The sequence below is a fragment of the Leucopleurus acutus genome (assembly GCF_964270905.1).
Source record: "Leucopleurus acutus genome assembly, chromosome: 2".
Lineage (NCBI taxonomy): Eukaryota > Metazoa > Chordata > Mammalia > Artiodactyla > Delphinidae > Leucopleurus > Leucopleurus acutus.
This window is the reverse complement of record NC_139143.1, coordinates 149809159-149823129: the sequence shown is the minus strand read 5'-3', so window position 1 is coordinate 149823129 and position 13971 is coordinate 149809159. Positions and strand designations below refer to the sequence as shown.

Below are 13971 nucleotides of genomic sequence, written 5' to 3'. Positions count from 1 at the left end.
AGAGAAAAAGAAATGGGCTCAGAAAATATCTGAAGAGATTATAGTCAAAAACTTCCTCAACAAGGGAAAGGAAATAGTCAATCAAGTCCAGGAAACACAGAGAGTACCATACAGGATAAACCCAAAGAGAAACACGCCGAGACACATATTAATGAAACTATCAAAAATTAAATACAAAGAAAAAATATTAAAAACATCAAGGGAAAAGCAACAAATAACATACAAGGAAATCCCCATAAGGCTAAGTGCTGATTTTTCAGCAGAAACTCTGCAAGCCAGAAGGGAGTGTCAGAACATATTTAAATTGATGAAAGGGAAAAACCTACAACCAAGATTACTCTACCCAGCAAGGATCTCATTCAGCTTCGATGGAAAAATTAAAACCTTTACAGATAAACAAAAGTTAAGAGAATTCAACACTACCAAACCAGCTTTAAAACAAATGCTAAAGGAACTTCTCTAGGCAGGAAACACAAGAGAAGGAAAAGACTTACAATAACAAACCCAAAACAATTAAGAAAATGGTAATAGGAACATACATATTGATAATTACCTTAAATGTAAATGATTTAAATGCTCCCACCAAAAGACATAGACTGGCTGAATGGATACAAAAACAAGACCTGTATATATACTGTCTACAAGAGACCCACTTCAGACCTAGGGACACATACAGACTGAAAGTGAGGGGATGGAAAAAGATATTCCATGCAAATGGAATTCAAAAGAAGGTTGGAGTAGCAATCCTCACACCAGACAAAATAGACTTTAAAATAAAGACTATTACAAGAGACAAAGAAGGACACAACATAATGATCAACGGATCAATCCAAGAAGAAGATATAACAATTGTAAATATTTATGCACCCAACATAGGAGCACCTCAATACATAAGGCAAATGCTAACAGCCATAAAAGGGGAAATCGACAGTAACACAATCATAGTAGGGGACTTGAACACCCCACTTTCACCAATGGACAGATCATCCAAAATGAAAATGAATAAGGAAACACAAGCTTTAAATGACACATGAAACAAAATGGGCTTAATTGATATTTATAGCACATTCCATCCAAAAACAACAGAATACACTTTCTTCTCAAGTGCTCAGGGAACATTCTCCAGGATAAACCATATTTTGGATCATAAATCAAGCCTTTGTAAACTTAAGAAAATTGAAATCATATCAAGTATCTTTTCTGACCACAATGCTATAAGACTAGATATCAATTACGGGGAAAAAAATGTAAAAAATACAAACACATGGAGGCTAAACAGTACACTACTAAATAACCTAGAGATCACTGAAGAAATCAAAGAGGAAACCAAAAAATACCTAGAAACAAATAACAGTGAAAACACAACAACCAAAAACCTACGGGATGAAGCAAAAGCAGTCCTAAGAGGGAAGTTTATAGCTATACAATCCTACCTCAAGAAACAAGACATATCGCAAACAAACAATCTAACCTTACACCTAAAGCAATTAGAGAAACAAGAACAAAAAAACCCCAAAGTTAGCAGAAGGAAAGAAATCATAGAGATCAGATCAGAAATAAATGAAAAAGAAATGAAGGAAACAATAGCAAATATCAATAAAACTAAAAGCTGGCTCTTTGAGAAGATAAACAAAATTAATAAACCATTAGCCAAACTCATCAAGAAAAAAAAGGGAGAGGACTCAAATCAATAGAATTAGCAATGAAAACTGAGAAGTAACAACTAACACTGCAGAAATACAAAGGATCATGAGAGATTACTACAAGCAACCATATGCCAATAAAATGGACAACCTGGAAGAAATGGACAAATTCTTAGAAAAGCACAACGTCCCGAGACTGAACCAGGAAGAAATAGAAAATATAAACAGACTAATCACAAGCACTGAAATTGAAACTGTGATTAAAAATAGTCCAACTAACAAAAGCCAGGGACCAGATGGATTCACAGGCGATTTCTATCAAACATTCAGAGAAGAGCTAACACCCATTCTTCTCAAACTCTTCCAAAATATAGCAGAGGGAGGAACACTCCACAACTCATTCTATGAGGCCACCATCACCCTGATAACAAAACCAGACAAAGACGTCACAAAGAAAGAAAACTACAGGCCAATATCACTGATGAACATAAATGCAAAAATCTTCAACAAAATACTAGCAAACAAAATCCAACAGCACATTAAAAGGATCATTCACTATGATCAAGTGGGGTTTATCCCAGGAATGCAAGGATTCATCAGTATACACAAATCGATCAATGTGATAAACCATATAAACAAATTGAAGGAGAAAAACCATTTGATCGTCTCAATAGATGCAGAAAAAGCTTTCGACAAAATTCAACACCGATTTATGATAAAAGCCCTCAAGAAAGTAGGCATACAGGGAATTTAACATAATAAAGGCCATATATGACAAACCCACAGCCAACATCATTCTCAATGGTGAAAAACTGAAACCATTTCCACTATCAGGAAGGAGACAAGGTTGCCAACTCTCACCATTATTATTCAACATAGTTTTGGAAGTTTTAGCCACAGCAATCAGAGAAGTAAAAGAAATAAAAGGAATCCAAATCGGAAAAGAAGTAAAACTGTCACTGTTTGCAGATGACATGATACTATACACAGAGAATCCTAAAGATGCTACCAGAAAACTACTCAGGCTAATCAATGAATTTGGTAAAGCAGCAGGATACAAAATTAATGTACAGAACTCTCTTGTATTCCTATACACTAATGATGAAACATCTGAAAGAGAAATTAAGGAAACACTCCCATTTACCACTGCAACAAAAAGAACAAAATACCTAGGAATAAACCTACCTAAGGAGACAAAAGACCTGTAAACAGAAAACTGTAAGACAGTGATGAAAGACATTAAAGATGATACAAACAGATGGAGAGATATACCATGTTCTTGGATTGGAAGAATCAACATTGTGAAATGACTATACTACCCAAAGCAATCTACAGATTCAATGCAATCCCTATCAAACTACCACTGGCATTTTTCACAGAACTAGAACAAAAAACTGTACTATTTGTATGGAAATACAAAAGACCCCGAATAGCCAAAGCAATCTTGAAAAATAAAAACGGAGCTGGAGGAATCAGGCTCCCAGACTTCAGACTATACTACAAAGCTACAGTAATCAAGACAGTATGGTACTGGCACAGAAGAAGAAATATAGATCAATGGAACAGGAGAGAAAGCCCAGAGATAAACCCACGCACATATGGTCGCCTTATCTTTGATAAAGGAGGCAAGAGTACACGATGGAGAAAAGACAGCCTCTTCAATAAGTGGTGCTGGGAAAAATGGACAGCTACATGTAAAAGAATGAAATTAGAACACTCCCTAACACCATACACAAAAATAAACTCAAAATGTATTAAAGACCTAAATGTAAAACCAGACACTATAAAACTCTTAGAGGAAAACATAGGCAGAACACTCTATGACATAAATCATAGCAAGATCCTTTTTGACCTACCTCCTAGAGAAATGGAAATAAAAACAAAAATAAACAAATGGGACCTAATGAAACTTAAAAGCTTTTGCACAGCAAAGGAAACCATAAACAAGACCAAAAGACAACCCTCAGAATGGGAGAAATTATTTGCAAACGAAGCAACTGACAAAGGATTAATATCCAAAATATACAAGCAGCTCATGCAGCTCAATATCAAGAAAACAAACAACCCCATCCAAAAATGGGCAGAAGACCTAAACAGACATTTCTCCAAAGAAGATATACAGATTGCCAACAAACACATGAAAAGATGCTCAACATCACTAATCATTAGAGAAATGCAAATCAAAACTACAATGAGGTATCACCTCACACCGGTCAAAATGGCCATCATCAAAAAATCTACAGACAATAAATACTGCAAAGGGTGTGGAGAAAAGGGAACCCTCTTGCACTTTGGTGGGAATGTAAATTGATACAGCCACTATGGAGAACAGTATGGAGGTTCCTAAAAAACTACAAATAGAACTACCATATGACCCAGCAATCCCACTACTACACATATACCCTGAGAAAACCGTAATTCAAAAAGAGTAATGTACCACAGTATTCATTTCAGCACTATTTACAACAGCCAGGACATGGAAGCAACCTAAGTGTCCATGGACAGATGAATGGATAAAGAAAGTGTGGCACATATAGACAATGGAATATTACTCAGCCACAAAAAGAAACGAAACTGAGTTATTTGTAGTGAGGTGGATGGACCTAGAGTTGGTCATACAGAGTGAAGTAAGTCAGAAAGAGAAAAACAAATACCATATGCTAACACATACATATGGAATCTAAAAAAAAAAAAATGGTTCTGATGAACCTAGGGACAAGACAGGAATAAAGACACAGACATAGAGAATGGACTTGAGGACACAGGGAGGGGGAAGGGTAAGCTGGGATGAAGTGAGAGAGTAACACTGACACAGATACACTACCAAATGTAAAATAGATAGCTAGTGGGAAGCAGCTACATAGAACGGAGATCTCCTTGGTGCTTTGCGACCACCTAGAGGGGTGGGATAAGGAGGGTGGGACGGAGACACAAGAGGGAGGGGATATGGGGATATACATATGCATATAGCTGATTCACTGTGTTATACAGCAGAAACTAACACAACATTGCAAAGCAATTATACCCAATAAAGATCTTAAAGGAAAAAAGAAAAAATAATCATTTTATAGATAAGAAAACTGAGGCTCAGGGATGTTAAATATCTTTCTAGAATCACACAGTGGAAATGAGAATTAAATCTAGGTCTAACTCCCATGTCTGTGCACTTTCCACTTCCAATGTAATAATTAGTCAACAAATATTATGGAGCATCTAAGTGTCAGGCACTGTGCTAGGCAATGGAGATACAACAGGGAAAAAAGAATGCATATAATCCCTGCCCTCATGGAGTTTACAGTCAAGAGAGAGATAAGGATTAATTACACAATTACTGAAATTAATAAAAATTAAAGCTGTGAACCATGATGGGAGTTCTACTATGCCATATCTTAAAAAAAAAAGATCCTGTGTGACACTCCAGCAATCTTCCTTACTCTTTTTTCACAACAAAGCTTACTGAAGGTTGAGTCCATACACCGTTCCTTTAACCTGTTCCCTCAAAACTATATCATTAGCTCTAAAACAGAAACTGCTCTTACAGGATTATCAAAACCTCCTTATTGCCAAGTCAAACATTTTTACGTTCTTAGATTATTTTTATATTATCAGACACTTTGGACTATCTTTTTAAAACTCTCCTTATTTTTGGCTTCTGTGATATCTTTCTCCATTTTTCCTATTTTTCTGATCATTTTCCAGTCTATTGGTTGCTCCTCCACTATTAGTCCCTTAAATGTTTGTGTTGTTTGATCTTCTCTCCTTCTCACTCCCTTGGGTGATCTCACCTAAATCTATGACTTAGATATGCTGAAGATTACCAAATATGATTCTCCAGCTCCTAATATAAATTCCAGATCTTTATATTCAACTGATGGGTGAACATCTCTTCTTGAAATGTCCAACAAGTGTATCAAACTGAGTATGTTCTAAAACATTTTTCTTTTAGTATTTCCTCTAAGTTAATGGTATCAGAATCTATAATAACATCTCAAATCAGATACCTTATGATCATTTTAGACATCCTAGGCCTCTACTTCCACAATTCTATATCCTACATTGCTCTTAAAACTCTAACCTCAAGTCCATTCTCACTAACTACTACTTCATATCAAATGTTCCTCATTGCCTGACTAGACTATCATGAAAGACTAACTGGTGGGACGTCCCTGGAGGTCCAGTGGTTAAGATTCCACGCTTCCAATGCAGGGGGCACGGGTTTGATCCTGGTCGGGGAACTAAGATCCCACATGCCACAAGGCACGGCAAAAAAAAAAAAAAAAACCTAACTGGTCTCCCCAACCTAGATCCTTCAAAGGCTTATTTCACACTTATTCGAGGGTGAGTAATGTTGCAAAAATACGTGTCATTATGCTCCATAAACCTCAAAATAAAATCCAAACACTCCAACATAGTATACATATTCATTCATGATCAGGCTTTTGCCCAACTCTCCAACATCATATATTTCATCCCTCCCTTTGCCAGTTTTCTTCAGTTATGCTAAGCTACTAGTTTTTCCCTGAACACAGTCTGCCGTTTCTTGCTTCAGTAACTCTGCACATGCTGGTTTCTCGTCTGTAAAGATGTATTCTCACTTCTTTACCTGGCTAACTTTTTTTTTTTTTTTTTGGCTGCCTTGGATCTTCATTGCTGCACATGGGCTTTCTCTAGTTGCGATGCGCAGGCTTCTTGTTGTCATGGCTTCTCTTCTTGTGCAGCATGGGCTCTAAGCACAGGCTTTAGTAGCTGTGGTATGCGGGCTCAGCAGCTGTGGCCCATAGGCTCTAGAGCGCAGGCTCCGTAGTTGCGGTGCACAGGCTTAGCTGCTCCGTGGCATGTGGGATCTTCTTGGACCAGGGCTCGAACCCGCGTCCCTTGCATTGGCAGGTGGATTATTAACCACTGTGCCACCATGGAAGCCCCCTGGCTAACATTTTTAAGAACTAGGATCAGATTCTCTATTCACCATCTCTATTAAGCCTTCTCTGACTCACTACACAAACTTTATTACATAAGTCCCAATTTGCTGTCACAGCATATTCTAAAAACCATCTACTATCACACTTACCACACTCTTTCAACCCTTTGCTTATATGCCCGGTTCCCAATACCTGTGAACTCCCTACATCCACATGTTATAATGCTTTATTTTTTTAGATCTCCATACTATCAGTGCCTAAGACAGAAGCTTAAGGTACACAATAAATTATTTATAAATCAAAAATTTGTACCAGTCTTTTAATTGGAAAAACATAGCTCATTTATCTTTTTGAATAGGTGTAAGATAAATTTTGATTGAGCTTTCTTTTTCATCTGCTTTTGCTGACACCCTCAGCCCACCACCCTACCCCACACACCTGCCCATTCTTTAGGATGGAGACTTTTTCATTATCTTATTTAATCTTTCTTCCTATATTAGTTTGGAAGCTTTACTCTACCACCCATCTTTTACTGCTTACCTAGGTATTTCAACATGTATACTTAACGTAAAAATATCTAAAAAATAAGCCAGTTTCTTTATTCTCTTCCCAAACCAGAAATTTTTTAAAAGCTTTAACACTGATAACTCTCTCCGAACGTATATCCTATTATTGTTGAGTACTTGAGTTCTAGCCTGCATTTTTGTCCCTGACAAATTGAATGCTGTTGTTATTGTCGTTGCTACTGTTATTTTATTCAACCAATATGCCTTTAATTCTCTGTTCCTTCTCACATCTCTCATGTTTTCCTGAGGATCATTTTCCTTTAATCTAAAATACATCCTTTAGAATTTCCTTTACTGAGGGTCTTTCGGAGGTTAACTCTCTTATTTCATTTGTCCATCAATATATTCTGCTCTCAGTGGTGTTGGGAAAGTTGGACAGCTGCATGTAAATCAATGAAGTTAGAATACACCCTCACACCATACACAAAAGTAAACTCAAAATGGCTTAAAGACTTAAACATAAGACATGACACCGGGCTTCCCTGGTGGTGCAGTGGTTGAGAGTCCACCTGCTGATGTAGGGGACACGGGTTCGTGCCCCGGTCCAGGAAGATCCCACGTGCCGCGGAGCGGCTGGGCCCGTGAGCCATGGCCGCTGGGCCTGCGCATCCGGAGCCTGTGCTCCGCAACAGGAGAGGCCACAACAGTGAGAGGCCAGTGTACCACAAAAAAAAGAAAAAAGACATGACACCATAAAACTCTTAGACGAGAACATAAGCAAAACATTCTCTGACATAAATCATACCAATGTTTTCTTAGGTCAGTCTCCCAAAGCAAAAGAAATAAAAGCAAAAATAAACAAGTGGAATCTAATCAAACTTATAAGCTTTTGTACAGCAAAGGAAGCCATAAACAAAACGAAAAGATAACCTATGGACTGGGAGAAAATATTTGCACATTATGTGACCAACAAGGGCTTAATTCCAAAATAAACAAAGAGTTCATACAACTCAACAATGACAAAAAACAACCCAATCGAAAAATGGGCAGACCAAAATAGACATTTCTCCAAAGACACAGAAATGACCAACAGGCACACAAAAAGATGCTCAACATCACTACTTATTAGAGAAATACATATCAAAATTATGATGTACCACCTCACACCAGTCAGAATGGCCATCATGAAAAAGTCTACAAATAATAAATGTTGGAGAGGCTGAGGAGAAAAGGGAACCCTTCCCACTGCTGGTAGGAATGTAACTTGGTACAACCATTATGGAGAAAAGTATGGAGGTTCCTTAAAAAACTACAAACAGAACTACAAACAGAATATGATCCAGCAATCCCACTACTGGGTATATATCCAGAGAAAACTCTAATTCAAAGAAATACATGCAGCTCCGTTTTTCTTTCTCAAGATTGCTTTAGCTATTCAGGGGCTTTTGTGTTTCCATACAAATTGTGAAATTTTTGGTTCTAGTTCTGTGAAAAATGCCATTGGAGTTTGATAGGGATTGCATTGAATCTGTACATTGCTTTCGGAACTATAGTCAGTTTCACAATGTTGATTCTTCCAATTCAAGAACATGGTATATCTCTCCATCTGTTTGTATCATCTTTAATTTCTTTCATCAGTGTCTTATAGTTTTCTGCATACAGGTCTTTTGTCTCCTAAGATAGATTTATTCCTAGGTATTTTATTCTTTTCATTGCAACGGTAAGTGGGAGTGTTTCCTTAATTTCTCTCTCAGATTTTTCATCATTAGTGTATAGGAATGCAAGAGATTTCTGTACATTAATTTTGTATCCTGCTACTTTACCAAATTCATTGATTAGCTCTAGAAGTTTTCTAGTAGCATCTTTAAGATTCTCTATGTATAGTATCATGTCATCTGCAAACAGTGACAGTTTTACTTCCTCTTTTCCGATTTGGATTCCTTTTATTTCTTTTACTTCTCTGATTGCAGTGGCTAAAAATTCCAAAACTATGTTGAATAATAGTGGTGAGAGTGGGCAACCTTGTCTCGTTCCTGATCTTAGTGGAAATGATTTCAGTTTTTCACCACTGAGAATGATGCTGGCTGTGGGTTTGTCATATATTTGGCCTTTTATTATGTTAAGTTCCCTCTATGCCTACTTTCTGGAGAGTTTTTATCATAAATGGGTGTTGAATTTTGTCGAAAGCTTTTTCTGCATCTATTGAGACGATCACGTTTTTTCTCCTTCAATTTGTTAATATGGTTTATCACATTGATTGATTTACGTATATTGATGAATCCTTGCATTCCTTGGATAAACCCCACTTGATCATAGTATATGATCCCTTTAATGTGCTGCTGGATTCTGTTTGCTAGTATTTTGTTCAGGATTTGGAGGAGCCAGGCTCCCTGACTTCAGACTATACTACAAAGCTACAGTAATCACGACAGTATGGTACTGGCACAAAAACAGAAATACAGATCAATGGAACAGGATACAAAGCCCAGAGATAAACCCACGCACATATGGTCACCTTATCTTTGATAAAGGAGGCAAGAATATAAAATGGAGAAAAGACAGCCTCTTCAATAAGTGGTGCTGGGAAAACTAGACAGCTACATGTAAAAGAATGAAATTAGAACACTCCCTAACACCATACACAAAAATAAACTCAAAATGTATTAAAGACCTAAATGTAAAACCAGATACTATAAGACTCTTAGAGGAAAACATAGGCAGAACACTCTATGACATAAATCATAGCAAGATCCTTTTTGACCTACCTCCTAGAGAAATGGAAGTAAAAACAAAAATAAACAAATGGGACCTAATGAAACTTAAAAGCTTTTGCACAGCAAAGGAAACCACAAACAAGACAAAAAGACAACCCTCAGAATAGGAGAAAATATTTGAAAACGAAGCAACTGACAAAGGATTAATATCCAAAATATACAAGCAGCTCATGCAGCTCAATATCAAGAAAACAAACAACCCAATCCAAAAATGGACAGAAGACCTAAATACACATTTCTCCTGTATAAGACCTAAATACACATTTCTCCTGTATACAATCTGTATAAGAAGATATACAGATTGTCAACAAACACATGAAAGGATGCTCAACATCACTAATCATTAGAGAAATACAAGTCAAAACTACAATGAGGTATCACCTCACACCAGTCAGAATGGCCATCATCAAAAAATCTAGGAGTTCCGGGAAGATGGCGGAAGAGTAAGACGCGGAGATCACCTTCCTCTCCACAGATACACCAGAAATACATCTACGCGTGGAACAACTCCTACGGAGCACCTACTGAACGCTGGCAGAAGACCTCAGACCTCCCAAAAGGCAAGGAACCCCCCACGTACCTGGTTAGGGCAAAAGAAAAAACTAAACAGAGACAAAAGAATAGGGACGGGTCCTGCACCAGCGGGAGAGAGCTGTGAAGGAGGAAAAGTGTCCACACACTAGGAGCCCCTTCGCGGGTGGAGACTTCGGGAGGCGGAGTGGGGGAGCTTGGGAGCCGCGGAGGAGAGCACAGCAACAGGGGTGCGGAGTGCAAAGCGGAGAGATTCCAGCGCAGAGGATCGGGCCGACCGGCACTCACCAGCCGAGAGGCTTGTCTGCTCGCCCGCCGGGGCGGGCGGGACTGGGAGCTGAGGCTCCGGCTTTTGTCGGAGCGCCGGGAGAGGACTGAGGTTGGCGGCGTGAACACAGCCTGCAGGGCGTTGGTGCGCCGCGGCTGGCCGGGAGAGAGTCTGGGGAGGGGTCTGGACCTGCCGAAGAGGCAAGAGAGTTTTACGTCCCTCTTTGTTTCCTGGTGCACGAGGAGGGGGGATTGGGAACGCTGCTTGGGAGAGCTGCGGAGACGGGCGCGAGCCGCGGCTAAGAGTGCGGAGCCCAGAGACGGACATGGGACGCTAAGGCCGCTGCTGCCGCCGCCAGGAGGCCTGTGTGCGAGCGCAGGTCACTAGCCACACGCCCTTCCGGGGAGCCTGTGCAGCCCGCCGCTGCCGGGGTCCCGGGATCCGGGGACGGCTCCCCCGGGAGAGCGCACGGCGCGCCTCAGGCTGCAGCGTCACGCCGGCCTCTGCCGCTGCAGGCCCGCCCTGCACTCCGTGACCCTCCCTACCCCCCGGCCTGGGTGAGCCAGAGCCTCCGAATCAGCGGCTCCTTTAACCCCGTCCTGTCTGAGCAAAGAACAGACGCCCTCCGGCGACCTACACGCACAGGCGGGGCCAAATCCAAAGCTGAGCCCCTGCGAGCTGTGAGAACAAAGAAGAGAAAGGGAAATCTCTTCCAGCAGCCTCAGAAGCAGCGGATTAAAGCTCCACAATCAACTTGATATACCCTGCATCTGTGGAATACCTGAATAGACAACGAATCATCCCAAATTAAGGAGCCCTGTGGATGAAAGGCTCTTGGTGCTGCAGCCAGGACTCAGTGCTGTGCCTCTGAGGTGGGAGAGCCAACTTCAGGACACTGGTCCACAAGAGGCCTCCCAGCTGCACATAATATCAAACAGCAAAAATCTCCGAGAGATCTCCATCTCAACGCCAGCACCCAGCTTCACTCAACGACCAGCAAGCTACAGTGCTGGACATCCTATGCCAAACAACTAGCAAGACAGGAACACAACCCCACCCATTAGCAGAGAGGCTGCCCAAAATCATAATAAGTCTACAGACACCCCAAAACACACCACCAGACGTGGACCTGCCCACCAGAAAGACAAGATCCAGCCTCATACACCAGAACACAGGCACTAGTACCCTCCACCAGGAAGCCTACACAACCCACTGAACCAACCTTAGCCACTGGGGACAGACTCAAAAAACAACAGGAACTACGAACCTTCAGCCTGCAAAAAAAAAAAAAGGAGACCCCAAACACAGTAAGATAAGCAAAATGAGAAGACAGAAAAACACACAGCAGATGAAGGAGCAAGATAAAAACCCACCAGACCTAACAAATGAAGAGGAAATAGGCAGTCTACCTGAAAAAGAATTCAGAATAATGATAGTAAGGTTGATCCGAAATCTTGGAGATAGAATGGACAATAGAATGGACAAATTGCAAGAATCAGTTAACAAGGACCTAGAAGAACTAAAGATGAAACAAGCAACGATGAACAACACAATAAATGAAATTAAAAGTACTCTAGATGGGATCAATAGCAGAATAACTGAGGCAGAAGAACGGATAAGTGACCTGGAAGATAAAATAGTGGAAATAACTACTGCAGAGCAGAATAAAGAAAAAAGAATGAAAAGAACTGAGGACAGTCTCAGAGACCTCTGGGACAACATTAAACGCACCAACATTCGAATTATAGGGGTTCCAGAAGAAGAAGAGAAAAAGAAAGGGACTGAGAAAATATTTGAAGAGATTATAGTTGAAAACTTCCCTAATATGGGAAAGGAAATAGTTAATCAAGTCCAGGAAGCACAGAGAGTCCCATACAGGATAAATCCAAGGAGAAATACGCCAAGACACATATTAATCAAACTGTCAAAAATTAAATACAAAGAAAACATATTAAAAGCAGCAAGGGAAAAACAACAAATAACACACAAGGGAATCCCCATAAGGTTAACAGCTGATCTTTCAGCAGAAACTCTGCAAGCCAGAAGGGAGTGGCAGGACATATTGAAAGTGTTGAAGGAGAAAAACCTGCAACCAAGATTACTCTACCCAGCAAGGATCTCATTCAGATTTGATGGAGAAATTAAAACCTTTACAGACAAGCAAAAGCTGAGAGAGTTCAGCACCACCAAACCAGCTCTACAACAACTGCTAAAGGAACTTCTCTAGGCAAGAAACACAAAAGAAGGAAAGGACCTACAATAACAAACCCAAAACAATGAAGAAAATGGGAATAGGAACACACATATCAATAATTACCTTAAATGTAAATGGACTAAATGCTCCCACCAAAAGACACAGATTGGCTGAATGGATACAAAAACAAGACCCATATATTTGCTGTCTACAAGAGACCCACTTCAGACCTAGAGACACATACAGACTGAAAGTAAGGGGATGGAAAAAGGTATTTCATGCAAGTGGAAACCAAAAGAAAGCTGGAGTAGCAATTCTCATATCAGACAAAATAGACTTTAAAACAAAGACTATTAGAAGAGACAAAGAAGGACACTACATAATGATCAAGGGATCAATCCAAGAGGAAGATATAACAATTGTAAATATTTATGCACCCAACATAGGTGCACCTCAATACATAAGGCAAATACTGACAACCATAAAAGGGGAAATCGACAGTAACACATTCATAGTAGGGGACTTTAACACCCCACTTTCACCAATGGACAGATCATCCAAAATGAAAATAAATAAGGAAACACAAGCTTTAAATGATACATTAAACGAGATGGAGTTAATTGATATTTATAGGACATTCCATCCAAAAACAACAGAATACACATTTTTCTCAAGTGCTCATGGAACACTCTCCAGGATAGATCATATCTTGGGTCACAAATCAAGCCTTGGTAAATTTAAGAAAATTGAAATTGTATCAAGTATCTTTTCTGACCACAACGCCATGAGACTAGATATCAATTACAGGAAAAGATCTGTAAAAAATACAAACACATGGAGGCTAAACAATATACTACTTAATAATGAAGATATCACTGAAGAAATCAAAGAGGAAATCAAAAAATACCTAGAAACAAATGACAATGGAGACACAACGACCCAAAACCTGTGGGATGCAGCAAAAGCAGTTCTAAGGGGGAAGTTTATAGCAATACAAGCCCACCTTAAGAAGCAGGAAGCATCTCGAATAAACAACCTAACCTTGCACCTCAAGCAATTAGAGAAAGAAGAACAAAAAAACCCCAAAGCTAGCAGAAGGAAAGAAATCATAAAAATCAGATCAGAAATAAATGAAA

At 39.6% G+C, this 13971-nt stretch overlaps 1 protein-coding gene across 11 annotated transcripts in view; it reads right to left on the bottom strand.

Annotated features, from left to right (window-relative positions):
- The window catches only part of TUT4 (terminal uridylyl transferase 4), a 149605-nt gene that overhangs the window by 73393 nt on the left and 62241 nt on the right, over positions 1-13971 (bottom strand). The window lies entirely within an intron of this gene.